At 38.0% G+C, this 27,257-nt stretch overlaps 1 pseudogene; it reads left to right on the forward strand.

The window, feature by feature from the left end:
- The first annotated feature begins 5,151 nt into the window (after positions 1 to 5,151).
- The window catches only part of LOC128564559 (serine/threonine-protein kinase Kist-like), a 37,920-nt pseudogene continuing 15,814 nt past the window's right edge, over positions 5,152 to 27,257 (forward strand).

Consider the following 27,257-nt stretch of genomic DNA (forward strand, 5'->3'; position numbering starts at 1 on the left):
TTTAATGCATACAGTGAGGCAAAGGTCAATTGAAAACAATATTTTTTTCTTATTCTGCGTTGCAATTTTTGTCATAAATTACAGCAACAGGCCAATCGTGGGCTCTCCATTTCTATGTTTTCAATTTGTCTTTGTTCCCTATACCACATTTTAAAAGTCTTGGTGTGCAGTACAGTGATTTCTACTACTTTGATCTTCAATAGTGTTTTGTTGGATTTTAATTAAGATTGCATATAATGTATGAATAGTTGGTGGCGCCTGTGGCTCAAAGGAGTAGGGCGCCGGTCACATATGCCAGAGGTGGCAGGTTCAAACCCAGCCCCGGTCAAAAACCACAAAAAAAAAAAAACCTTATGAATAATTCTAGGAATAAAATATGTTTTATAATTTTGAGTATTCCTTATAATTTTGAGTATTCCAATCCATGAATTGGTACTCACTTTCATTTATTTAGGTCTTCCTCATAAATTTTTAAGAACATTGTATTGTTTTTCCATGTAGGGATCTTCTCCACTTTTGATTAATTCTTCCTACAAGTCTTAGCTTGAGTTCCCACAGAAACAGAACTTTAGAAAGGAATTCAAGTTCAAGGAGTTTATCTGGAAGGAGGTTCCAAAACACACCAATAGGAAACTAAAAATGATATGCATGAAGAAAGAAGCCAATATGGGTATAACCAAAATGTTACAACTATGGACAACTGAGGCTTAATCTTACTAGGACACAGTACAAAATATGCCTCAAGCTTATCCCAATTGATGGCGAGCGGAAGCCAGAGTATTTGTCCTTCAATTATCTGCCTTTGCCATGCAGGGAGGGGTCCTTTCCAGGTTCTCTACTCTCAGACAGTTGTTACACTCCCGGTACATCAGGCACTCTTGCTCTTGAACACTCCCCTGAAAAAAGTCATTAGGTAAGAGTTGCAGGTGATCGTAGTATAGTGCTACTAGAGAAATGCTCAGAAACTATGGGATGGCCACAGTGTCTGCAAAAATCTAACTCTCGGGTCTCATTCTCCTGCTCTTCTTGTTAGTGCTTGATGATGTCCAGCATCATGGAACTGACCAAGGAAATGGCATAAGCATTAGGGATATCGTACAATAACTTAAACCAATTGCAGGGCATACTCAAAATTGGCATCCTTCTAGATAACTTGATAAGTGGGACAGAGAAAAGAGGTACATGGGCTGTCTCCAAGACCCAAAGTTGTCAACATCTTCAGTAGGAGGTTCCATGTGTAGCACTGTTGTTTACTTTGAAGGAGATGTCCTGGCAAGCCCCAGACCAGTGGACACCCAACAGCTCTACCAAAGTGTCAGTGCCCTGAGTCTTAGTAGGGTTTATCTCCCAACCTCTGGAAAGCAGGTTTCCCCTGGATTATTCAGAGTAATTGCAATTTTCTGTTAACTAGACCCTCTTAACATGATGTTATCGATATAATGAGCAAGAACATGCTGTGATGTTAACATAGCCCTGGACCAAGATAATGACTGGTGTCGTACAATTCTTGTCAGTTGAATATGAGGTGTTTCTGGGTCTCTCTTTACTTTTTTGTAATCTTATTTTAAATTAACACGTAACATTTTATGTATTTATCATGTACAACAAAGCATATTTAAGTATATATAATACATTTTAGAATGGTCAAATTCAGCTACCTAACAAATACATGACCTCATATAGTTATCATTTTCTGGTGAGAACATGTAACATCCATTCTCTTTGCATTTGATCATATTTCTTGATAGAAATTGTAAATATTATAGAACATTTGGCAAATAAAAAGCCAGTCTATTTTAATATGTTCTAGCAAAGATATATTTAGCCCTGTGATTAAAGCCACCACACAGTCAAGTTTACGGTAATACACTGTAATCCACCAGTATCTTTCTTATTTTGCAGAATCTGTACTGGTGAATTAAGCGGGAACATAACGTGGACCATAACTCCTGAATTTCTTAACTTTTTAAGGATGGATTTTACCAGGGATACACTAGTGCTTCTGATTTATAGCCTTGACTTGAGAGTAGGGGAGGGCAGTTTCAGAGCCTCTACTCTTCTTTACTGACACAAAGATGCCATCTCTAAAGAACAGTCCCTCACCAAACACTCAATCTGCTAGTACCTTGGTCTTGGACTTCCCAGACTCCAGAACCATAAGAAATACTTTTTTGCTAATTGTAAGTTACTTAGTCTAAAGTATTTTTTGTTATATATACATAGTAGCCAAATGAACTAAGACAACTGTATAGCGGCAAATGCCTACTGGTAACACCGGTCTATGGGATATAGCTACCATAGAGCTTCCCAACAATATCTCTACCCCCTCACTAGGGAATTTCTTATCACTGTAGTGAAAGAATATCCTGGGAGAACATTGTCACCTGGTGGGCTGTTTGGCCCTTCATAAAAAAATCAGGTGAGGACTTTGCATATAGTCAAGCTTTTTCTAGTTAAGAAAAAGCTGCTTTTCCTTTAGCAAGGGGATGTTATCTTGCCCTAAAGGGAAGGAGATGCGTTAAAACCCAGAATGTTCAGTGGAATCTAGGAATTCAAAGTTCTCAAGAACATTCACTGAATATTCTCAACCTATCTTAGTCTTTTTCCCTAATATTAGCAGAAGAGGCTTCATGAGAGTGAATTCAAACTTCTATGTAACCTCATTACCCCCAAATCAGATTTTGAGCATTATTTTCAATATATTCTACTCTGCACTTTGAGGATACCCACTCTGTATAAATGTTGCCATAAAGACTTTTGGGCTATCTTCATTTGAAAAGTTTCTGTTCTATCTTTTGCCTGATTTTTTTTTTTTTAATTGGTCCTTCCCTCGCTCCCTTCCTTCCCTTTTTTTTTTTTTTTTGAGACAGACTCTCTGTTGCCAGGCTAAAATGCCATGATATTGATGCCAGAATTTCATCTTCAGTAGGTTCTTGGTCTTGGTGATTCAAAGAATGAATCCACAGACCACAGATCAGTGGTAAGAAAGGATTTATTTACAGAAAAGAAAAGAATAAAAAAACACCAAAGCTCCTGGCAGAGAGAACGCAGGTGAGGGAACAAGCTCTCTGGCTTCCTCTCTCTGTCTCTTTCTGGGCTCTTTGTCCAGGGTATATATAGTCACTTGGGGTCATTTAGCCAGAACTCAGTTCTTAAATTTAGCAAGCATGGTCCTCTAACGATACATTTAGCTGCAATTCAGTTAATGGTTACAATACCTTTCATTACCAGGCCTAGGAAACTTACATGAAATTAACCAGGCCTAGGAAAGGTTGGGTTCCCTTTGCAGCTGCAAGTGCAAGGGGAGGGAGACCTAAGGTGCTGGTGTCTCCCTAGCAGTTAGTTACTTGGACCCTCCAGCTACTGGAGCCTCCTATGGGCCCCTCTGCCTACCCTCCTTCCTCTGCAGGCTGCCCCGCACCAACACCGCCAGGGCTGAGGCCCCAAGAGGGTGGACCAGGTTTAGTCAGTGTTTCATAGCATAGTTGTGTGGTTTTTTTAAAAGAGCAAACACTGTATCCGTATATAAACAGGGACAAATATACACTATTTTTTATATTTTGCACCACACCTTTGCGTTCCCGGTTGAAGCTTCCCTGGGTCATGTTAGGAAGCATTCCCAGCAGCAGCAGGTTTGGGCTGCGGGAGGGGCCACAGCGCCTGCTGTCCCTCAGTGCTGGGTGGAGGCGGCAGGAAGGGCAGCCCTGACCAGACAAGTTTGGGCTCACCTTAGGCGGGAGACTCAGGTGGTAGCTCCACAGTAAGAAGCCTCTCGAATGCAACAAAGGAAACTTGCCGCCCCCCACTCGCCGTCTCAAGCTCCTGTCCCTCTACCTAGTCCAGGTGCCTTCAGCTTACTTTGGCTTCCCACAACCTGCAGTATTAGAGGTCATTAGAAAAGGGGGAAAAGTGGGTATTTTTAAAAGCCAGTGATTAGCCCAGTTCCTTGAGGGTCGGAGGCAGAAGGCTGATGCATAGCGTCCGCGTCCATGGGGTCAGTGACCAGCAGATGGTCTGCGCCCTGTCTGCCCCCGTGAGCTCCCTGTTCAGAGGGTCTGTGCCCTGTCTGCCCCCGTGAGCTCCCTGTTCAGAGGGTCTGTGCCCCGTCTGCCCCCCCCAGCTCCCTGTTCAGAGGGTCTGTGCCCCGTCTGCCCCCCCCAGCTCCCGGTTCAGAGGGTCTGCGCCCCGTCTGCCCCCCCCCAGCTCCCGGTTCAGAGGGTCTGCGCCCCGTCTGCCCACCCCCCGAGCTCCCCGTTCAGAGGGTCTGCGCCCCGTCTGCCCACCCCCCGAGCTCCCCGTTCAGAGGGTCTGCGCCCCGTCTGCCCACCCCCCGAGCTCCCCGTTCAGAGGGTCTGCGCCCCGTCTGCCCCCCCCCAGCTCCCGGTTCAGAGGGTCTGCGCCCCGTCTGCCCACCCCCCGAGCTCCCGGTTCAGAGGGTCTGCGCCCCGTCTGCCCACCCCCCGAGCTCCCCGTTCAGAGGGTCTGCGCCCCGTCTGCCCACCCTGAGCTCCCCGTTCAGAGGGTCTGCGCCCCGTCTGCCCCCGTGAGCTCCCCCTTCAGACCTTCTGCGCCCCGTCTGCCCCTCCACCCCAGCTCCCGGTTCAGAGGGTCTGCACCCCGTCTGCCCCACCCCCCAGCTCCCCGTTCAGAGGGTCTGCGCCCCATCTGCCCCTCCACCCCAGCTCCCCGTTCAGAGGGTCTGCGCCCCGTCTGCCCCTCCACCCCAGCTCCCTGTTCAGAGGGTCTGCGCCCCGTCTGCCCCTCCACCCCAGCTCCCCGTTCAGAGGGTCTGCACCCTGTCTGCCCACCCTGAGCTCCCTGTTCAGAGGGTCTGCGCCCGGTCTGCCCCCGTGAGCTCCCTGTAGAGACCATCTGCGCCCTGTCTTTCCCCTTGAGCTCCCTGTTCAGAGGGTCTGCACCCTGTCTGCTCCCATGGGCTCCCTGTTCGTTCCCTCTGCTCTGCGCTCTATGACTGTCTCCCGTGGGGCAAGGGGCTGTCCTGAGGGGGCCGCCTGGTGACCTGCCCCAGAGTAAAGTCCTTAGGGGAGCACTTTGGTTTCACAAAGGTTTGTGTTTCTTCTCCCTGCTGTAGAACCTCTTCTGGAGGGCAGTAGAGTCGTGTTTTTGTGTCTTGTTTCTCAATAGCGAGTAATGTGTGAACTGTGGGTCTCAGCCACGCAGCTCTGCGCTCTCAGCGCAGCAGCCAGGTGAGGACACTGCGCCATCTTTCTCCATGTACGCAGGGTTGGTTTTTTGTTGTTGTTTGTTTTACCATAACTGAATTATTTTATGTTAACATGAGAAATCCTATGCCAAATGATTAACTTAATATTTAAATATTTGTGTGTGGGGGGGTGGAGTCCCCAGACAATTGTTGGTGAAGACGCAGAGAGGAAGGAGCGCTCTTACACTATTGGTGAGACTGCAAATGAGTATAACCCCTATGGAAAGTCATGTGGAGACACTTCAGAGAACTAAAGGTAGACCTACCATTTGATCCAGCGGTCCCACTACTCGGTACTTACCCAAAGGAAAAAGAAGATAAAAGAAAAAAAATCACTTGCTCTTAAATGTTTATAACAGCACAATTCACAATCACAAAGTTTTGGAAACAACCCATGTGCCCATTAATACATGAGTGGATTAATATGATATATATATGTGTGTGTATATATACACACACACACCATAGGAGTACTACTCAGCCAGAAATAGTGGTGATCATTTTTGTAACAACCTGAATGGAACTGAAAACCATTCTTCTAAGTAAAACATATCAAGAATGGAAAAGCAAACACCACATGTACTCAGTACAAAATCGGAACCAGTTGATCAACCCTCGTGTGTATGTATGGAAGTAAAACTCAGTGGGAATCAAGTAGATAGGAGGGGAAGAGGGTTGGGCTAATTTACACCTGCTACAATGATGTATTCTGAGTGAAGGGAACACTGTAACTTTGACTTAAAATGTGCAACAGTGAATGGTATAACCAAAATGTGTGTACCCCTGTAATATTCTGAAATTAAAACACGCAAAAAGAAATTTAAAAATTTTTAAAAAGACCTTTGGAGGGCGGCACCTGTGGCTCAAAGGAGTAAGGCGCCAGCCCCATATGCCGGAGGTGGTGGGTTCAAACCCAGCCCCAGCCAAAAACTGCAAAAAAAAAAAAAAAAAAAACCTTTGGACTATATTCTACATTGAGAGTTGATTATTCTAATCCCATTATATTTATTTGGTGCTTCAATGTCAGTTAATAACAAATCCACTCAACGGTGCTTCTGATTATTATTGTTCCAGGTCCATCAAATGCTATACATAGTGCCTAAACCAGTGAATCACCTGTCACCACCTATGTGTCATCCCAATTGACTAAAGTGTCTTAGCAATTATGATCATATAGTGCCAAAAATTACTTTTACTACAATCACCATCAGTAATGGGTACTTGTACTTACCAGGCAAAAATGTGATCCAAATTTCAGAGTATATGTTGAGGACATATGCATACCACATCTGTTAATTATCTTACTTTAGTTTCCCCAGAAGCAAACCCTTCCACAGAGATTCAAGTCCAAGGCTTTATTTTGGGAAGATGCCCCCAAAATCTGGCCAAAGAGTAGGGAATTAAACCAGGGAAGGAAGCCAGTACAGGACACATTATTAAGCAACTTACCACTGTGGGCAAGTGGAATTAATTCCACTTGTGAATTCTAGAAGGCAGTGGAGAACCCACCTCACATTTATCACAACAAAGGACAAAAAAACTAGGATATGTATCCATCACACGTGCCTATCCATCATCAGTTAAGAACTTTATCCAGGGCTATTATCTTTCAGATATTTTTGGATGAAAACTAGGATATGTATCCATCACATATATCCATCCATCATCAGTTAAGAACTTTTTCCAGGGCTATTACCTTTCAGATATTTTTGGATTTCCTTCCAGATGGACCACAGTGCTTCTGCAGTTAGACAACCATCCTCAGTAAAGTACCTGCACATGTTTGTCACAGCCCACCGCTGCCACCGCTTGTCAGGACCTAGGACTGGCCAGGTCTCCGCCCAGCTTAACTAGGTTCCGGACATGGGACCGCTAAACTACCTTGCTCAGGAATAATTTCTCTTAAGTGCCTCAGGGCTATCTACTTCAGCTAGAGAAAGAGAGTCTTAGAGAGAGTAAAGCAGTCTTCTTAGAATAGATAGATCTTAGTCTTTAGCAGAGCTTGGTAATCTTCAGCAGACTCATGCTGGCATTCTGCAGGCAGGAGAGGAGACGGAGACAGAGTCAGATTAAGCAGGTCCATGGTAAAATGTGCATGCTCCCGACTGCCTTCTCCTCCAGCCTAATATAAAGCTGATCTCGTGCCTCTCCACACCACAGGTGTAGAGACTGCCAATTCACCACTGCTCTCATCTCGCGAGCTCTCATGCTTGTTAGGAGAGTTAAATCCCTCTGCATGTCCTTTTCTCCAAGGTGTTCCATTATTGAGCTATACAGGTCTTTCTTATAACTCTCACTCCTCCTAGCCATAGGCTATACGGGCTGCTACAGGTGTTACCAGTAAACAGCCTTCAGGGTATAGGAGGGAAATTCATGGTTTATGATGGAATACTAATAGAGTCTGGTATGTTATAATAGATATAAAATACATTTTCACTTTTTATTTTGAAACAATCTTAGACCTAAATAATTTTTTAGATAGAAGTTTTATATATACTTTACTCACTTTCTCCACATGTATTAGAAATGTTAAACATTCTGTCCTGTTTACCTCATTAGGAGGAAGAGAAAGACTAAAAGTCTAGATCTCTGAGTGCAAGTTGCAGACATCATGCTCTTTCTCGCCTGAGCTTCACTTCTCAAATAAGGACATTCTCTGATATAGCCACTGTTCAATTATCAAACTAATACAATGTAATCAATAGAGTAAAATTATTTACCTTACAGATAGTAGTCAAATTCTGGCAACTGTCACACTACTTTTCTTTATAGCAAAATTAAAAGGTCAATTAAACATAATTTGTTACATCTCCTTTAAGTTAGAAATGCCCTTTAGTCTTTCTTTGATGATCTTGACATTTTTGAAGAGTACATACATTTCATGTATATACTGATAATGTCCAATTCCCCTCCATGTTGTTTCCACATGATTAAGCATGACTTATGCAATTTTAGCAGGAGTATCAACCATAGAAGTGACATGCCCTCACTACAACATATCAAGAGGCATTTGATATCTATATGTCTAGTGACTGGTAATGTTAACTTCGATCACTTTGTCTAGGTGGTATCTGCCAAACTTCTCCATTGTAAGAATACTAATTTTAATCCGTGAGAGTTGGGTGCTGAAAAACTTTAAAACAAAAATAATAGATTATACCAATTATTGTTATTTAAAATAAAGAGTAACATAATTTTTACTTTACAGTTTTACATACAAAATTGTGATTTAAAAAACAGAAAAACAGAACAGTCTTAAAAATACTACTCTCATTGTTCTCCAGAATCACCGGACTTCTGACAAATGAAATTTAGTAGACCTATCCCCTTCTCTATATCTTGGTTGACAGGGACAGGCAGCTTAACCCTCTTCACACAATGACACCCCAAAATCTTATGCAACTGCTTAAAATATCAAAACACTCAAATAATTAACAAGTAGTTTTGTTATTAGAAGGAAATGTTGGGGCTGGGACTGGCCAGGTCTCTGGCCCTGGCCTGGCTAACTGTCTGGATGCAGACCACTGTGCTACCTTGCTCGGGACCAAATCCCCTTAGGTGCCGGAGGGCAATTCATCTTAGCAAGAGAGACAAAGAGAAAGAGAAACAGTCTTTGAGGGAGAGAGACAGTCTTAGTAGAGAAACAGTCTTAGTAGGAGAGTGAATCTTAGCAGTCTTTGAAGAAGGGCACCTGCAGGCACTCTGTGAGCAGGAGGAATGAAAGAGTCAGAGTGAGGAGGTCCATGAAAGAATGAGAATCTGGACTAACCACTCCTGTGGCTACTTAAAGAAGTGATCTCATGGCTATTTGCACCACAGGTGTGGAGACTGCCAAACACTAACACTCGTGCTCTTAGTTAAGGAGAGCTGAACCCTTCCACATCCCCTTATCACCAAGGTGTTATATTACTGAGCTGTTACAGGTGTTTCTTATAATTATAGAGTGTTCAAAGCTTGCCTCTCCTCCTGTCCTTTGAGTTATATGGTTTGTGACAAGGAAAAATAATGTGACCGATAATTTTAATCAAATTACAAATTATTTATCATGCAGATTCTGCCTTAGCTATTTTAGATTAAAGTTCATTTAACACACTAACATTTTCAGTATTTTTTGTATGCTAGGTAATATAATAGTCGCTTTCATTTACATGTCTTAATTGATTAAATTCCGGAAATATTAAGAGGTAAAAATTCTTCTTTTTTTAATTTTTAATTTATTTATTATTAAATCACAGCTGTGTACATTAATGCAATCATGGGGCACCATACACTGGTTTTATATAAAATTTGACATATTTTCATCATACTGGTTAACATAGCCTTCCTGGCATTTTCTTAGTTATTGTGTTAAGACATTTATATTCTACACTTAGTAAGTTTCACAATTACTCTTTTTTATGTGTGAAATTTGTTATTAAAACTGTATAAATTGCATAAGCACTCAAGTTTGGGGAGGTCAAACTATCTGCGGGGCCCTTATGATGTAATCACCTCCCAAAGGCTCCACCTCTTAATGCCATTACCTTGGCAGGTAGTGTTGGGTTATAAGGGAGTTTCCTACATCCAAAAAATTCAGTGTTTCAGACAGCTGCCTGGGTCTTTGGTTCATTGAGTGCTCTTGATCAAAACATGACCAGACTCCGTAAAGTGAGGCAAATATGAAGCAAAGTTTATTGAGAAAGAGAAAGATAGGTTTACAGAGAATGCAAGATAGATTCTCTATGGACAGCAGCTGGGCCCTTACTATCATAAGAAAGAAAAGACATCAGGGTCACAGCCACTGATTCTCTTTTATACTGTTTGGATTAGGCTACCTCATGATTCAGGGGTCACCTTGAAACCTGAGTCTTAATTGTACATGCAGAACTCCCGTCACCCTCTCTGAGAGCCCATGGGGGGTGTGGACCACAGTGCAGATTGAAGCTAATATCATGATAATTAGTCATAAGGCTGTTACACATCACCTTTAAGAATCTATCTATTGCCAAGTGTATGGTGCCCCATGATCATACTAATGTACACGGCTATGATTTAATAAAAAAAAAAGTATCTATTGTATCTGTTGCTAGTTTAGCAGGTTTTCTACATCCTTTTGCAGTTGGCACACTAAGTTATGATTGGTAGATTGGTAGGATGGTCCCCCTCTCCAGGTGTGAGCAATCGTTTCGGACACAATTAAGGCAGAAGGTACCAAGATGGAGGCCTGTGGCCTGCCCCTGTCCTCTCCCAGGGGAGCTCAGATTTCTACCAATCTACATAGCAGCAAGGTTTAACATATTTAAACATAAATTTTGCAGGGACACAAGCATTAAGATCATAGCAGATGGTATTTCTTGCCAGTACAAAGATTAGGGATTATTCAACAATTGCTTGTGTAATTATGGCTATCAGAAAGAAGGACAGAAGAAAGAGAAAGACAGAGATGGGAGGGGACAGAGAGAGAATGAGAAAAGAATGAGAAGGAAAAAGAAAGCTGGAAGAAAGAAAAAGTTTTGAGTGTAATACTAGCCACAAAGTACATTGCAAAGGCATTGACGTTTTTAATATAAAAATGAAAACTAAAGAACTTTGGAAAAAATTAAGAATTTTTTAAATATGGAGGGCTAGAAACCTTTTTTTATTTAACATGAATCAATGAAAGAAAAGATGGATGTATTTGGCTAAATAACATTTTTAAGCTCCCTGTATAGAAAAAAAATCACAAACAAATGCAGCAAAAATGGCAAAAAAAGAGAAAAGGTAAGATAAGAAGGAAGATGAGGAAATATGCACATACTTATTCATTTGTGCAAAAAATAAGCATGGGGAGAGAATTCTAAAACTAATGAAGGCATTGGGGAAATAAATGGAAAGGCTACAGGATTAGGAAAGAGAAAATCATTTACTTCTCTAAGATTTCTGTACAGTTTGGACTATTTGTGCCAAGTTTTTTTTTTTTTTTAATAATGTGTATCCTGTTAGGAGGTGCTATTAAAACTATATGAATAGCCTGTTTTTCATCAAACTTTCACTTTCTAGTTTTAGCAACCACTTGCCTATGATTATACCAGTGGTGGTTGTCAAATGGTTATGGTTTTAATCCCATCCTTTCTTTTGCAATTAGTAGCGATATTGGCCTGGCCATGTTATGGTAAAATTTTATTGCTTTTTAATTATAGGTGGGTACCCATACTGAGACCAATCAGACAGAATATGCCCCAATGGATTGTCATTTGGGATTGAGGCCTGAACCCCCATAATACAGATTAGTTACAGAAACACCAAATTTCTTCAGAACAAAGCCAGAAACCAAAGCTCAGCGTGCAACCAGAATAAAGCAGGTGGACTTTAGCGACAGCGATGGTGGCCTGGGAGCAGAGGCCAAAGACTCCCAGGAGAATCTCCCAGCAGCACTGCTAGGAGGATTCAAGCCCAGCACCCAGGGCACCCCTATCCAGGTGACTGCTAGGCTTCCCTGATAGCACCTAAAAGAACAGTCTAGGGGTTCCCGCCTAGTTGCCAGAAATGTCACCTGATCAAGAGGGTCTGGCCGCCTGGCACTGTCAGACAATATGTAGAGAAGGGGATAGGTCTACCAAATTTTGTCAGAAGGCTAGAGATTCTGGAGAACAGTGAGAGTAGGCTCTTCAAGACAGTGCTGTTTTTCTATTTTCAAAATCATAATTTTATATATCAAAGTTTAAGGTAAAAAACATATTAATCTTTATCTTAAACAATAATTGGCATATCCATGACCTATAATAAACAATAATCAGTATCACCCCAATCCAAAACAACATTTCAATTTGAAAGTTAATCTCTAAATGAACTGCCCTCAGCTACTCAAGATAGGAACTTTTAGGTCAAAGCTGAATTTACAAAACAGCAAGAATGGGAAACACAAAGTGAAGGTCATGCAGGGCCTAAACCCACCAGACTGGCTGTGTCCTCTCTGCCCTGGGCTGAATGACTCCATCTAATTCTCACTGCACGTGCTTTCCATAGCACTAACAATAAGAAAGTATTCACTACCGGGGGGAATATTATAATGGAAGGTAATAAGAACTATTGTCAACATTCAGACTTGCTAGTGCTACATTACTGTGCTTACTATTTACAGGCAAGAAAGACTAATTGTACATCGTGATTTCAGTACAACAGTTACGCCCCCTGTGAAATCTGTATTATTGCCTACTAATACCCAAAGTAGAAAAGAACTACTTCATAAAGTAAAACTCTACGGACAATATTTTAGTAAAAGCCATTCTTTATCATTATATTCTGTGGGGGACAGAAATAAGAATCTCAAAAATTATATTCAGTTAATGACACATTCGGTAATATTGAAGGACTAAACACATCTAGCTTACTAAGTAGGAAACAAAAAAAGAGCAAACTTAAAGGGGATGGGTAGAGTGCGAAGTAAAGACCAGTAAAGTTGGAGCTTACTTAGAAAAAGATGAGGAAATTTGAAGCTATCTTAAAACATAGACAACGGTTTATTTTATAGAAAAGGTGACCAGCTGTTCTCCATCCCTAATGAAATACACCACAGGAAATGGGTTTCAATTGCCTTTGGTGGATTTTGGTTCTATATAAAAACATGTAAGTTTTGATAATGGAGGGAGATGAATGGTCGCTAAAGGGAATGTGGTCAACTCCACTCTTAAAAGAGGTTCCATATCTCAAAAAACGCCACCATCCCTCTGAATTTACAAAAATCCTGTCCTGGGGTTTCTCAGAGCATACACACGGAGGGTGGTCTACTAAACAAACACTTCTTGGATAACGGATATGCCAAAACCCCCTCCAGGTAGAAGAAAGAATTTCCAGAGAGGATGATTAAGCACTAGATTGGGTAATTTAAGAGAGTTTTTTTATTCCTTTCATAGTACATTTTTAAAGAGCAGAATATTTTTTCTATCTGAAATTATTTATTCAATCCTCCTTAGAGAAGTATCAATCATTGTGACGAGGACAATTTTCTCAATTAATTTTGTGTAGGAATTTGTATTATCATTTTACTGCAATTTTATAACTTGAAAATCTTCAAGCAACTTACATGCAGTAGTGCCAACAATCAAACTCCAGGAATTGAGAATTCAGTGCTAAAATATGTTTAACTAAGCCACACTGTGAATCAAGCTATAAGCCTAGGTTTGTTTTCAGACAGAGGCTCAGTATCAGTCAACAGAGAGCAAATATTTAGTTGGGCTATCTCAAAGAACCCGACTTCACAAATAATCCAGGCAATTCTCTCAGAATTCAGTAGTCAATTGTCTTGATCTCTGATATATTAAAAACCACTCATTCATTTTTGTGTACGCAACAAGTGTTTGCAGGGCACCTATTAAGTGATAGGCCCTATTCTAGGTACTGGGAATACAGAAAAGAACTTTAAGGAAGTTTAGACTTCTAGAACTACTCTAGAAGTAGTTATAATTATATACATTATAGAGCAGAGTCCTCAAACTTTTTAAACAGGGGGCCAGTTCACTGTCCTTCAGACCGTTGGAGGGCCAGACTATAGTTTGAAAAAAAAATGAACAAATTACTATGCACACTGCACATATCTTATTTTGAAGTAAAAAAAAACAAAATGGGAACACGTACAATCACACTGCCTCATGTGGAGTTTGAGGACCCCCGTAAGACATGGAGGGGATAAATAACATAGTCTATAGAAGAAAACTAAAAATTGGCTAAATCAGGATGCTTGGATGCCACATCCATGCTTTTTAACTCTTCTCTCATACCAAAAATTTCTATTAGTGTTGAGTGGTAAATTTTCTAAAAGCTCAACTGCTACGTCCCTAAAATATTAAAGAAATAAAAACTTAAATAGGGCATTAAGGAAGGAAAGAAAATCAGTACTTGAGAAGGTTGGAAGAGGAGTGGTATCATTTTCATTTGTTCTCTTAAGAAATGCCTCTGATGATTGACAAGCAAGTTGAGGAAAGAACACAAGAACAGGCTAGTAATGCAATGGGGAAACATCTAGCAATGGGGAAACACGCCAGAAGAGCAATCAGCACAGAAGGACCAGGAAGGACCACGGGCAAGAGGCAAGTGCAATCCTGGTGAATCCAGTGGACTCACAAAGCCAGAGCTGCTGGGGTACGGTGGTGTGTGTGTGTGGGGTGGGGGGGAATGACATGAAATAACATCAGAAAACAGTGTCAGCAGCCAAATCACACTTACTCACACTTCTAAAATGCCTTTCTCTCCCCTCCTATTTGAACAGTGCCTAACTATCAATGCCAGGCAAAATTCTCACCTACTCCAAAATACCTTCCTAACCAATCCACTCCGTAATGCTCTCCATTCTAAGTTACTATAACAACATAACGACGAATGTTTCTGATGGATTTACTATGTGCCACTGTTCCAAGCATTTTCTTAACTTATTTACTCTTCACAAACTACGTGAAGCAGATTCTATTATCCATTACAGCTGAAACACTGAAACACAAAATGGAGTAAACTGTCACCAAATAACCTAGTTAATAAGCAGAGGAACTGAAATTCATACCCAGGAATTCTGTTTCAAAGCTCAGACCCTTAATTTCTACTCTTGCATTATCTAGAATGGTTCACTTATTAAACATGCAAACTATATAGCTCTATCCTATTTAGCTGTCTCATGCATAGAGGGTGTCTCCAAACATCTTATATATTTCTCAAAGGTAGCTGTGAAGTCATATACTTTAACATCATAATTCCCAGCAATAATAACAACATAAAAATAACAGCTTTATGTAATATGTTTAGAATAAAAATATATTAATATATTATTATACTATATATAGAATACATGTATATTATTATACATGCATATCTTAGAGTGTTTACATATTATATGTATAACATGCAAATATTTAGTGTGTAGCTTATTTACAGTGGAATTCACAGAGCCTTTACTGAATAAGTACTTTCCCATGCAGCAAAATATTTCTCATCATTCTATGACCACTTCAAGTAGTTATTGTTTAGTGAAACACTACCTGATTCTTATCAATGGGGATTTTTACATTTAAACTCCTCATGATGAAACCATCCTCATCACCAGTAGTGCTCAAAGAATAACTGACAGTGTTCAAAAAGTTTCAGATTGTTTTCTGTATCTAGCTATTTACATAGTTGTAAATATTCTAATATTTTAAAATTAGTAAAATGTAATTTAATTATTAATACTAAAGTTGAATAAAGCTGCTATGAAAAGACAAATTGTATTGCCGGTGGCAGAAAAATAATTTAAACACTTTTGAAAGATTCTCTGAAAACATAGATTAAGAATCATAATAATATGTTCTTTGTCTTAGATCTATACATTAAATTTTGAGAATTTGTTTTATGAAAATAATAACAAAAGATTTATGAAAAAGTGGTTTTAATATAACAACACAATTGACTTCACTTAAATATAATTTGGTACAAACCCAAAGAAATAACATTCAGCTACAAACTGATAATTTTAAAAAGTATGTATATAGCAGTATGTTGAAATGGTCACTATATACAGATATTTTAAAATCCAATTATATATCTTTATGTAAACTATGCTTAAAATAAATTATATATATATATCCATGTATATTCTAGAAAGACACACAAAATTTATAATAATTGTTTAGTTTAGGGTAGTGGAGTAAGGATGATTGTTTCTTCTCATCTCCAAAGTTCTGTAGTAATATTATGTATTTTTAAATTGCAAATGTACAATAATAAATGTTTTCTTTATACATTACTTTATATACTTAGGATTAATAAGAGTTTATGCGCTAGTAGCTACCAAGGAGTCTTTTACAAGAGACTGCTTGTAAAGAATTATTTCTCTTGGAAACATGGCTAAAAGACTGGCTTGTGAAACTTATGGATGCTGATGTAAAAAATAACTTTCTTCATGAAGAAATGGAAAAGAAGCGAGAAAAGGAAGGCAGGCAAAAAGAGAGGAATCACAATGTCCATCCAAACTTATCTTTGCATTTTCCATTATGCCATTATGACCCAGTAATGATATATTTCTAAGAAAACTTTATCACCACTTCAGAATACTTATAAATTTTGCCAAAATTATACAGCAGATAAAAATCAATTGAAATGTGCCCCCTTCTGCAGGCAAAAGAATAATACTCCTTATCACACCACTGTATGTGGGAACCAAGTATATTCTTATGATATGATAGATAATATGATCATGACAAAAGAAAATAACCATCAACATACCTGACTTTACAAATCTTCTAATATAAACACAACTCAATTTATCAGGAATAACCATCTTCATGTTACTGATGATGAAACGGATGTCCTGAGAATTGACTTGCTTGAAATCACACAGCTGGTAAGTGGAAGAGTTAAAACTTGAACGTCAATTTAGAAACAAAAGCCAACACTTTCTGTGAAAGCATACCTAACTCTGAAATGGTAAGCTCCACAGAACGGAAGATTTATAAAAGTTGGTGACAATAACTATACAGAAAAACATAGTTATTGTTTACAAAATAAAAAAATAGAAAAATCTAAAAATAAGCCTAACATTATTAGAAATAAAAGACATAGAGAAAATAATAGTTGAATAGGATGAGTATAATTTTTCAAAAATAAGTAAAATCTACTATGCACGATCCCTACTACTTGGGAACTGAAAATAATACTTTTTTCCTTATTGTTTAATCAAAAGGTTAATAAATTACAGATACCATATCATTCTGAGAGAAGTAATACTTTATAAAGGAAAATAAGCTTATTATGGCATTTATGGACCCAATGAAATGTGTCTGTGACATGAAAAAAAAAGAAACATTTAAAAAAAAATAAAAAAAGGAAACATTTAATCAGAACTTAAATAGAAAATACATGCAATTTTATATACTCAACATTAAGTAAAAATTAATGTTTTCAATAAAAAAACTATTTTAGCATTAATGTGTTAGCTGTCGAGGGTAAAATTCAATCAGAAGTAAATTTATGGGCAAACAACTACTTATGGTCTTTTGTATTCTATTGTTTAAAATGTAATTGATTTAAGCAATTATTTACTTAATATCTGCTATTTTTTTTCCATTTTACAGCGGAGATCCCCAACCTCTTTGGCACCAGGGGCCGGTTTCATGGAAGACAGTTTTTCCATGGACTGAGGGAAGGGGTGGGAGATGGTTTAGGGATGATTCAAGCACATTACATTTACCCGAGATCATCAGCATTAGATTCTTGTCAGGAGCACGCGACCTTGATCCCTCACACTCAGTTTACAGTAGAGCTTATGAGAATCTAACAGCCCGATTATCTGACAGGAGGCAGAGCTCAGAAAGTGGTTGCAGCACCAGGGAGCCTCTATAAACACAGAGGAAGCTCTGCTGCCTGCCTGCCTCTCACCTCAGGCTGTCAGACCTGTACCAATCCATGGCCTGATTTAGGATTAGGGACGACAATTTTATACCACATAGGGTATTGGTAAGTATTTTAGAAAGTATTTGCAATTATTTGGCCTGTTTTCCTCATCAGCCCAGGAAATTCTAAAGGGTAGGGACTATAGAACCAGGTGAATTAGGTGCCACAGTAGTAAAGAAAGAAAAGCAAACCAAAACAAAAAATGCTTGTAGTATGTACATGCAGACTGAATTTTGATTAGCTATTCCCTTTTTATCTCTCACAATACTAAGGATTCCTCAAAGGCCTGGACAATGTTTATTCATCTTTGTCCCAGAATGTACCACTATAAATTATATGCAGGCAATCAATACGCATCTAGTGAAATAAATTGAACTGCATCAGAAACAAAACAGTGCAGTTACATAGGATAGGACAGATGCAGAAAGGGCCCATGGCTCAGTCTGGAGAGTAGATAAAGCTAGCAGAGCAGATAGACAGACGATACAGGCTCCTGAGGATATATTGTCTTCTCTCAATAAGCAACACTTTTGCGACACTCTACATCAAGCATAAGATAGGATTTTGTACTCAAAAGAAAACACTAAAATAGTTATGACTAAAAAGTAGATGTTACGTGATGTCATGACAAGGAAAAGTTAAAGAAGAGGAAAAAAATTAGGAAATTATTAAATTAGCTGTCATAAGCAATTTGAGATTACTTCCTGACATAATACAAATTTCATGTGGTTGTTCATTAAACTACTGCTTTGAAAATATTCTAGAAATTCTAACAGTGAAACACCCAAAATATAGTCACAGCCTACTCTTGGCACTGGAAAAAGTAAAAAAAAAAAAAGGAACAACAAAGATTGAAAGCATGTGTCCCTTTTGAAGAGTTTTTAATGTAGAAAAATAGCTCTGAGACTATGAGCTACCCAAATGAAAGTTGATTGGTTAAATCAGTGACTATATAGTTATTTTCATTACATACAAGTTTATGTTGAGACTTTTTATTCCATTATTCAAACAACATCATTCCAACATTTTAGGCTATTAATAGTGACTCTAGCTTTAACAAAATAAAATTCTTATAATCCCAAATAAAATTCTTATAATCCCAATTAATCCCAATTGTCATATTTTATAACAAAAGTAAAAATTAACATATTGAAGGTATTTTCTCAATATTGTTGCATTTGATTCTCAAAAAACTTTGAGAGGTAGATATTATTTCCATTTTGCAGATGAAGAGTGCGATTCTATGGCATAACATAAGGAATAAGATGGAGAGTTAGCATTTCTATCAGGTCTACGCAAATCTAAGCAAATCTGCTCAATCTAATCTTATCATGTCTACATTAATTTTTCTCATATCATATTTCATAATATATAATGGAATTATGTCTACCTCCATTGTTGGCAGGCTCTTTCAAAATAGAAGTTGAAAAGAAAAGAAATGGTTATTTAGAAGAAAATTGTGCTTCAATTCTGGCATCTCAGGCAATGAGCTCATGACTCAGAGAATGATAAATTATACTTACGCCATACTGTTAAGAACCTGTAATTGACTTGCTTCCTTAAGCTTTAACATTTGACCACAACTGAAATTCAGTATTCGGTAAGTTTGCAGACAGGTGTTTACTTGGAAGATCTCAATTGTCTCCATTCCTTGGATGGAACTTACTACCCATGTAGAAATACCAGGACTGGGAAATCCCAGAGGGTGGAGACGGGATGTTTTTTTCAACATTGATATTGGACATTTAAAACACTATCACAAACTAGAAGCAAAGGAGAGAATTTATGTTTTAGCAGTTCAGCTTCTCCTTTAATATTGTCTTCTATTTCCTAAATCTAGTTTTATTAAAAGCAGCTTAAATGACAGTCCATAAAGTAAAAAAAAAAAAAAAAGTCCTTATGATATTGAACTGAGAACCCACTAGTTCCCTGCCTGAGTTATCAGAAGATTCCAAAATTGAATAAAGAGTCTAATTATAGCCATTGTTTATTTCACCTTCTTTTGGATCAGAAGATCCCTGAGAAATGTAAAACAGACAAGAGGCAGTCTGAGATGGTTCTGTAAGAAGCACTACGTGTAATGGGAAAAGCATGGATTCTAGAACAGGTCTTTTCAAGTTTATTTCCACTTTATCATTCCCTTGCTATGTGTAACTCAGTCTCTTTTTGCCTTAATTTCCTTATCTGTAAAAGTGGACTAATAATAGTTTTTATTTCCTAGGATTGTTGTGAGAAATTATTGAGTTAATAAAAAAGAACACAAAACATCATCTACACACAAATGCTTTTAAATCATTAGCTATTATTATTTAGAGAAAGGCTTCTCAGTTTCTGTATTCCTTTCCATGTCTTTTCTCAGTTATAATCTTAATAAAAGTCATAGATGTTGGGCGGCACCTGTGGCTCAGTTGATAGGGTGCCGGCCCCATATACGAAGGGTGGCGAGTTCGAATCCAGCCCTGGCCAAACTGCAACAAAAAAATAGCTGGGCGTTGTGGTGGGCGCCTGCAGTCCCAGCTGCTCGGGAGGCTGAGGCAAGAGAATCACCTAAGCCCAGGAGTTGGAGGTTGCTGTGAGCTGTGACCCTATGGCACTCTACCCAGGGTGATGAAGTGAGACTCTGTCTCTCCAAAAAAAAAAAAAAAGTCATAGATGTTAATATCTATATTGCACTAATAATTCAAAATGTTATGAAAGACAATTTAAAAGGGTAAGTAGGAATCAAGATGAACTGGCATTAAGGGATTTGAGTTCTAACCCTTGGAAAACCTATCTGATACTGCAAAATCAAAACATATGTCTTGAACTATCTTTTTTCATTAATTAATAAGTTAAACTACCTGGCTTATTGTACCCTCAATGAACCCCCAACAATAAAAAAATAAAATAAAAATAAGTTAAACTATGTTGGCATATCCCAAGGATATGCAATGACAAATTTACAATGATGGTAATATTCTTTTGAAATATTTTCAAATATGCTTTCATAACATATAAATGTGAGGTGGCTGTGTATTCTCTAACCCACTGAGTCAAAATTATTGGTCTCTTGAGGGTGAGAATAGATTGTACCCAGAACTGAACTACATGGTCCTATTTTGGGTTTGAGTCACAAAGTTGGCTTCATTAATTTTTTATCAAAGCAATCTCAAGACAACTGTACAGAACATAAATATTCTTTATGAGAATATTTTCAAAAGCTTATTTTGCATATGAAAACACACTTTTATGTTTATTATAACACTATTCACAATAGCCAAGATATGATCCAACATAAGTGTTCACCAACAGAAGAATGGATGTAGGAAATGTTGTATATATAAACAATGAAATATTATTTAGCCACAAAGAAGACTGAAATCCTATCTTTCTCAGCAACATGGACGGGGCTGGAGGTCATTGTGTTAAGTGAAGTAAGCCATACCCAGAAAGACAAATATTGCACACTTTGACTCACATGTGGGAGCTAAGATAAGCAGAACTCATGAAGGTAGAAAGCAGCATGTTGATCACCAGGGGCTGGGAAGGGAAAAAGGGTGGGAAGGATGAAAAGAGGTTGGTTAATGGGCACAAAAATACAGTTAGACACACATGGAAGGAATGAGTTCTAGTATTTGGTAGTATTATACTTAATAATTTATTATATATTTTAAAACTCCAGCAAAGAAGAACTATACTCTTCCCAGGACAAAGAAAAAATTAATGTTTGACCTCCAGTTCCATCCATTATGTTAAGTTAGCCAAGCACAGAAAGATAAATACCACATGTTCTTACATGTGGGAGCTAAAAAAGTGAATCTCATTAAGATTAGAGTAGATTAGTGATGAGTAGATTAGTGATAGCCAGAGGCAGGAAGGGTAGAGGGGAGGGGAAGATAAAGAGAAGTTGATTAATGGGTACAAATATATGGTTTGTTAAAACAAATAAGATGCAGTGTCAGATAAGTAGGGCGACTATAGTTTTCAATAATCTGTTGTGTGTTTTAAAATTTCTAGAAGAGAGGAATTCTGATAATTCTGGCTTAAAGACAAACCAAATAGTTAGGGAGATGTCTATCCCAAGTATATAGATTTGATCTTTAGAAATTATATGAATTAAATTATAATTATCTTCAAAACCTTGTGCTTTTTATTACACATCAATACAAAAGAATGTAGATAAAAGATGTTTAAGGTGACGAACATGCTAATTACCCCGATTTGATCATTTCACATTGCATACTTGTATCAAAATAATCACATTACACCCAAACTATATATAACTATGACAGGAAGGGAGGGAGGGAGGGAAGATGTAAAATAAGAAAAGTACCTTACAGCTTGTGGAGTGAGAAAAGAGGAAAGGGTTCAAACAGCTAAAGCAGACAAGAGATACATACATGTGTGTTATCGTACCCACCTAGTTGAAGCGTAGTATTCTACAGGCTGCATTTCTTTGTTAGGTCACTTAGGAGTGCAAAAGTCAAAAGCTTCCCTGACTTACCAACATGGGGACGAAGCATCAGGGCAGATAATAGCAATACGTATAGTTAAGAAAGGGGAAGTTCTGAGTTTACAATCTTCAAATAACTTCAATTCTGATCTAGAGAAAAAAGGCTCCAGAATTACCTGTTTGTTCTGAGGGAGGTTGAGGTGGGGAATATGTGAAAAGTAATTGAGTAAAAACCAAGGACCCTTCCATGAAGTGACCAGGATAAGAGAGAAATGACCTCTTACGGAAAATACAGTTTGGGATAAGGACTAACTGTAATACATTTTGATGTCATATGAGTGTCTGTGCTAGCAAAAGCCTAGGTAGAGCCAATTATCAGAAGGCATCCAAAAAGCCCTATTTTGTCCAAATAATAAATTCTAAGATCACCAGCCATACCTCAGCAAATTCCAGTGAAAGAAACTAGGAAGACAGAATAGACATCTCATAGTAGAGGCAGGCAAGAATCAAGGAACAAAAGCATGAAGACTCATTGCCAAGAGATGATATGAACAGCCCCAGCCTTAACCATGTAGCAAGATGCCAACTTGAGGGGGGGGGTAGTTTAGCTAATTGAACCTTCCACTCAGAAAGACAAAAAAAAAGACTATTAAAAATTTAAAAATAAAAAAAAAAATGAGATATTTTTGATTGGCATTTAAAGTTACCCACCCTCACACACTCATTCATTCTATGAATAAATTCCATAGTTAGGTCCTCAGCAGAAGGAGTTTACGAAGACTGTTAGATCAATAACAAAAACTGAGGAAGCTGTGTGAGTCAATCTATAGGCATGTAACACATTAATCTCACAAAATTTTCCATTCAAAATCTATATTTAAATGTTTAAAAATATTGTATAAAATGTCCTCCTTGTATACAGATTCATGATTCATATTAGCATAGCGGAGACTCTGAGATGGCCGACAGTGCAGAAATCTGTTCAAATGTTTTAATTTGTTTGAGATTTGTCTGCTAACTCTGCTTTCCCAGAAGTTACTTCTAGTTGCAACTCTAGGAGGGAATATATTTCTATAGTCCCTGGCATAAGGATTGGTCTAGTAAAGAGTCTCTGATCTAAGCTGGATCAAAGTCCTTCAACACATTTTCTACCTTGAGTTGATGAGAAAGAGCCCTTTACCTTCGCTGGTTGTCAATACCAAGAATATAAATTTGGAGCTTGCTGTCACCATTGTATTCAAGCTGTCCTGAGAGAATGTGGAAAACAAAACCAAAGAGAAGCAAAGACCAGAAAGGCAGAAAAATCAAAGGGGTTGTGAGTCCCTTGTTGATTTCTTCCCTTCCTTATTACAATAGTTTGTCACTTGCTAACAAGGGTTTCAAACTAACAATAGACCACTTGGGGAAAAAACAACATGCACAAAATGCTAACAAGTAAAGGAATACACTTTTGGAAATGCTGGTTTTAATTTTATATCTACATTTTTAAAAAAATTATTATAAGAGCATAAGCCTGTATTTATGTATTGCAAGCATGGAAATGAGTTTTCATAGACATAGTAAGAAATCCCCCCTCACCAAACGAGTGTAGTGCTATCTATCTTTAAAATACCATGTTATTGAGAAATTTGAATCCAGAAATGTTTTAGTCTCCATTGGTGTCTTCCATTACTTCATTATTAATGGACATGACAAAACCTCACTAAAAATTACTTCCAGAACGTGAAATGGATATCATACTATTTAAATGGATGTCATATAAAAATAATTTACTTTAATCAGAGCACAAACCATTGCTATGATGCCATATTCACTATGAACCTTAGGGATTTCTTCATTTAGAGTAGAATAAATTTGATGAGGCATAAGTGCTTTCAATGAAAAATCAATCTACAAACCTAATATATTGAAAATATAACCAGGTGTGAGTAACTTAAAAAAAAATAAACTATGCCAAGGTTTATTACCCAGCTTCCTTTCAAAATTTCGATAAATTTCAAGATACATTCAGACTTTAGAGGCTCAATAATACATAAAGTATATTTTCCTTTGTCTTTTGTCCTAAGTCTAAAATGAATTTACAAGGAAACTAAAAATATTGCATTTCTGGCTATATATATTTAATTTACTAAAAAAAAGTTTCTTAGTGAAATTTTTAACACAGTTATGTAGTGTTTCATATGAACATGAATTTTCCTTCAAAAGTAACCTGCTTTAGCCATAAAAAATGTAAAAAATGAATAGCAGAGATTTAAATTCCATTCTTATGGGTACTTAGTTTAGTGAAAAGGGTCTAATTTGAAAGTCTTACCAAACTGTATTTAAACTTTAGCCTTGCCAATTGGGTGATACAATTGCTGTGCTATAAATGTTTGGCCCATCCAAAGTTTATGTTGAAATCTAATCACCAATGCAACAGCATTAAGAGAGATGGGGCCTTTACCAGATAATTAGGTCATGAGCTCTTCGCCCTCATGACTGGATTATAAAAGGGACTGAGAGGGTGGGTTTGCCCATTTCATCCCTTCTGCCATGTGAAGACAAAGCTCTCATCGGCTCCTAAGGGTGCAGCAGCATCGTACCATCTTGGAATTAGACAGAGCTCACCAGAAATCAAACCTGCTGAAGCCTTGATCTTAGACTTTCAGCTGCCAGAGCTAAGAGAAATAAATTTCTATTGTTTATAAATTACCCAGCCTGTTTGTTATAGAAGCACAAAAGGATTTAACAACTTCAAGGAAGTTAGTGAACTTCCTCATTAACTGACATGTAAATTGGGCATGACAAGACCTGTGTGAGACCGTTAAGCACATCAGATTATAAGTGAAACTGCCCTGTGCAGACCTGGCACTCCTTCCTCAATCCTCCACTACAGACACAGAAATAAGGATAGCAGACATGTTGGCTTCTCAGGACAGTTTTATTTCTCAGATTATAAATGTTCATTTCAGTGCAGTATTTGAATTATCCTCATCACAATTATAAATTCCAAAACATTTGGGTAATTCTATAAAATTATAGATATAAAGCTAGCAAATTCAACAAATATTCAATGAGGCTATGTTGCATTATTGCTCTGGAAAACACATTAAAAGATTTGTATAAATGAGAAAACCTAGGCACCAATGTTTTCATGTTCCAGAGAGGAAGAAAGAGGTAACCAGAATGTTAAAATATTAGACAAACAAGCTTAAGTGATTGTGGGTGGATGTAAATCCTCTTTCTATGAGGAAAAATCCCCCCCAAGAAGGACTGGTGTTATCTCCTGTAAAAACGAGGCAGCTAGAGCATCACCATTTGATCGAAATACTGTTCAAGCCACAACTGTGAGACACATATGTAATTTTAAATGTTTTATAAGCCACATTTTGTAAAGGAAAGCGGAAAAGGTAAGAGTAATCTTAGTACGATTTTATAGTAAATTAACTAACATGTTAAAATATTAATCCAGTATATTCAAGTTATTATTTTATATGCTGCCACACACAAATTATTGAGACATTATTGCCCATTCTCTCTTTGTGGACTATCTTCAAAATATGGTGTATATTTCACACTTATATCCTATTTCAATTTAAGTACTCAATAGCCTGTAGTTACCTTTAGTAACTACATCCTTGGACAGCACAGCTGAAATCATATGTCCTCCAATCACAGTCAAGCAGATGCTCCCATTCAGGAATTTGAGTCTTGAGAGAGTGGCACAAAGTCATTTTCAATCAAGAGTTTATTCACACTGGTTACTGTGATGTAGTCCAGTGCCATGGAGCAATGCATATTGTGGCAGTAAGTGTCCACTGGCAACTGAACTAGGAATTGTAGCCTAGATAAGTCACTCTAATAGCATGATTTTCTGGCTATAGGAAGCATAATTGCTGGTTCTGTTTGTGATTGGAACCCTAACTAACAGATATTTTGGAGTAACTAAATAAATTTAGAGAACTGGAAAGGATGACATAAAGCTCTGTGGAGTTTTATGGAAAGCATTCAAGTAAAAAGTCAGATCTGAGCATAAAATTTAAGGATAAGTAACTATGATATAAGTGCACATAGATTAAAATTGTCCATCACAAATCCCTGCCTTTATTATTATCACCATTTTGTCATTTAGTATCTTAGATTTCAATCTTTTATCCAGCATGACTTAATTTTTGAGAGTGGTGAGAGGGACAGGTCCAGTTTTAGTCTTTTAAATGTGGCTAACCATTTCTGCCAGCACTATTTATTAAATAGAGATTCTTTCCCCCATTGAATGCTTTCGTTTGGTTTATTGAAGATCAGATGACAATATGAGGCTTGTTTCACCTTAGGTGCTCAGTCCTGTTTCATAGATCTATGCCCTTGTTTGTTATGCCAATACCATGCTTCTTTGATCACTATAGATTTGCAGTATAATATGAAGGCTGGTAATATGACACCTCCTGATTAATCACTGGGTAAAAGACATGAACAGAATCTTTTCCCAAGAAGACAGATGAATGACCAGCAAACATTTGAAAAAAATATCATCATCCCTAATCATCAGAGAAATGCAAAGTAAAACAACCTTGAGATATCACCTAACCTCAGTGAGAATAGCCCACATCATGAGATTCCAAATTTTCTTTCTTTTTTTTTATTATTAAATCATACCTGTGTACATTAGTGCAATCAAAGGGTACGATGTGCAGGTTTCATATACAATCTGAAACATTTTCATCAAACTGTTCAATGCAGCCTTCATGGTATTTTTCTAGTTATTGTATGTAGACATTTGTATTCTGCCTTTAGTAAGTTTCTCCTGTACCAATTCCAAGATGCACCATAGGTGTGGCCCTACCCATCACCATAACCATAACCTCCCCCCTCACTTCCCCTTCCTTGGCCCCTTCCCCATAGTCTTGAACAACAGTTGGGCTATAGCCTTCATGCGAAAGTCACAGTTTAGTTTCATAGTAGGGCTGAGTACATTGGATACTTTTTCTTCCATTCCTGAGATACTTTGCTAAGAAGAATGTGTTCTAGCTCCATCCATGTAAACATGAAAGAGGCAAAGTCTCCATCTTTATTTAAGGCTGCATAATATTCCATGGTAGACATGTCCCACAATTTGCTAGTCCATTCGTGGGTCGATGGGCACTTGGGCTTCTTCCATGACTTAGCAATTATGGATTGGGCTGAAATAAACATTCTGGTACAAATGTCTTTGTTATATTGTGATTTTTGGTCTTCTGGGTATATACCTAGTAA

The sequence above is a fragment of the Nycticebus coucang genome, chromosome 14 (genome assembly GCF_027406575.1).
Source record: "Nycticebus coucang isolate mNycCou1 chromosome 14, mNycCou1.pri, whole genome shotgun sequence".
In the NCBI taxonomy this organism is placed as follows: Eukaryota; Metazoa; Chordata; class Mammalia; order Primates; family Lorisidae; genus Nycticebus; species Nycticebus coucang.